The sequence below is a fragment of the Triticum aestivum genome, chromosome 4D (genome assembly GCF_018294505.1).
Source record: "Triticum aestivum cultivar Chinese Spring chromosome 4D, IWGSC CS RefSeq v2.1, whole genome shotgun sequence".
Classification (NCBI taxonomy): Eukaryota; Viridiplantae; Streptophyta; class Magnoliopsida; order Poales; family Poaceae; genus Triticum; species Triticum aestivum.
In genome coordinates this window covers 233,418,710-233,421,686 of record NC_057805.1, presented here as the reverse complement: position 1 = coordinate 233,421,686, position 2,977 = coordinate 233,418,710, and positions in this window count along the sequence as shown.

The window sequence follows — 2,977 nt, the reverse complement described above, 5'->3', positions numbered from 1 at the left end:
GCGGCCGCCTACGCCGAGAGTACTACCGCATCCGCATTGAGCGCGGACGCTTCCGTCGAGAGGGCGTCTGCGGCAGCCGACAGGGCAGCTGTAGCAGCCAAGACGGCTGCAGCTGCTGCTGCGACGGCGGCTGCAAACGTCAAGAGCGCTCGAGCTGCCGTCCGTGCCGCTGATGTCACCCTGGCCCTGGTCGAGGTCATCCACGGCAAGATTGAGGATGCACGCGCCAAGATATTCCAGGCCACCTCGAACTCCAGCATGAAACCGACATCTGAAAAGGCGGCGGTGGCCATGGAGCACCTGCTTCCTCATGAGGTCGCCGAGCGGGAGCTGGAGATGCAGGAGGCGGCGGAGATCGAGGAGCGCCGGGAGGAGGAGTTGCGCGTGGCCAAGGTCGAGGTAGAGAAGAGTCTGTCCGTCGAGGAATCGGCGGTGGAGTACCAACACGAGCTCTAGCGCAGCCACTACTACGAGTACTACAACCTTGAGGGCGGCGCCGAGGACGCGGTCGAATTCAGCAGGGGGGCGCGGAGTCCACAACGGCGGCATGTCGCTAGGACAAGTCATCGACGTCTCATCTCACACTGGCGATGCATAGGCCGGCGCGGCGGTGGATTTTTAATTATGCATACTTAGGCTTTGTTTTAATGCTGGTCTTTTGTTAGAGCAATGTTTAGGTCAACTGGATCTGTGTAATTACTAAAATTGCTTGATTCAGTAAGTGTGGTTTGTCTGCCGTACACTCTTTTGTGTGCCCAAATTAGCAAGCGATGTTAAATTATGCAATGACGTTCAAAGTGAATGGTCCGGCGGCACCGCGTGCGTTCAAAGTGAATGTGCCCATGCCTTGAGACCAAAATTTGACTTATCAAACTCATCCCATGCGCGTAAACCAGAAGAATCATTTGAGATGCACACAATCTTCAAAGTGAATGTCCAGCGGCACCGCACGCAAAGTTTCCCTCCACATTTCCAAAATTTTGGCCTACCGCAGAAATATATACCCCCGCCCCCTTCCCCCTTCCCCACCCCCTTTTCTCCCCGACCACAAGTCACATTTCCCCTGTTTCCTCCTTCCTTCCTTCCTTGCTAAGCTATAGCCGCGTCCTTGCTCTCGCCGTCTCGCATCCTACCGCCGGGGTCGCCATGGTCTTCTTCAAAGACATCTCCAGCGGTTCCTCCTCCGGCGACTACTCCTTCACCACCCAGGTATGCCTCTCTTCTCTCTCTCGGGCTATGACTTGGAATGAAGGATTTTTACCCGGAGGTCGATTTGAGTCGTTTCTTCCTCTTGTATCTCCCTAAGACCATCAATGGCAACGAATGGAGCGGGGTGGCTGAAGATCTATCTGCTCGTTGTCACCATCAATCTCCATGCGTGAAGCTAGTTGCGTTTGATTCTGTGGACAGTGGGAGGAAGTTTCTGGCATGTGCAGAGAAGGTTAGACCCTCTTCCGTTGTTACAAATCATTTATTAGATGTGTTTCAGACACTGTCACGGTCCCAACCCATTCATACCACACCTTCAACCAAACGCATCCTAAGACAGTGTCACAGTTTGTACCTAGTATCTTAAATTGTTGCCATCTCATCAGCGTTGGCATTAGAAAATTATTTGGCACTGCTTCAGCAGTTTGTGCAGCCAACTTTGATCCACACATCCAAGCAGCCAAGCAGTAAAATACTAAATCTTTATGGCACGAAGGAACTGGGCATCGGAGCAACTACGTGCTCCGGAGTCCGTGTCCCTGATTCTTTTTCTGCTGCATCGGCTCGCCGGTGCAGGGCACCGGTGCGAGATGTAACAACAGTTGTCTTTACCCCAGTTTTGGCATACATAGTGAACGGCCTTAGTGCTATTAGTTCTATGTTACTAAATTTGTTCATGTACACACCTGTTAATATCAATTTGTTGTCATCCAAACACTGTCGCTATGCTGTTGCAGTTATATTTACCTTTCTCATAAAATGTTCAATTTGTTAGTTATTGTACATGAGTAAGAACTTTTAGCGTCGTTGTAGTTAATTATAGCTTCTGATGTTCCAGAATTTGGTTGTTGTCTCAGTACCAATTATTTCATTTGCACATTGATCTTTTTGAGAAGATATGTCATAATTAACATGTTTCTTCAGTTTTTCAAAATAAGCATTGGTGATTTTCTATGTTGCTATAAACCCATTTCCCCTACAATTGTTACTGATCTAGTTTTAAATATTATAGGATGAACGGAAGTGTTCTTACTTGGAGTGGGTTGATCAAGAGTGGCCACAGTCTTTGAAGATGTGCCTAACGAAGCTCTAGAGCATGTATGAGGAAGAGAACGCACGTAGGCTTAGAGAAAGTCTTGTCAACGCTGAAGCATATTTCAAGATGCGGGATAAAAAGTTGAAGGTGGAGAATGAGCTCAGAATTTTTTAATCAGACATTGCTAAGATGGTGTTGGCGAAGGAGGAGGCACTTTCCCAGTTGGCCCGTGCAAAACGGGTTCTTACTGAACTGAAAGCAGAGGTGGATAAGACGAGCCTGGATGATCTCGATTAGGGAAATGAATATATTGTTCTTATGAGGTTGAACTAGCTATATGTTGTACTGTGTTGTTTTCATGTAGCTATCGTACTGTGATGTTATAATATATTTATGTGCCTGATATGAAACTGGCAAATAGCTATTCGATATGAAATGTGAATTTGCGTAATACTGGAATTATTAATTGTAAACTAATAAACCTGCTAAATGTGTCATGGATCTTTGCAAACGGTTCTAGCAGTAAAAGCGCTTGCGATGGATAGCCCAATGCCAATTTCTTCATCAAATCGTGTGTGATATAGTTGATAAAAGCAAACGGTTAACCAAGGAAGACCGTGTGTGATAGTTACACCTTTCAGACACAAGCCTACACATAAAACTGTGTGGGATGTACGTCCGAACAGAAATGTTTTCCCTGGATTGACTGTGTGGGATCTACATAAGAACGGA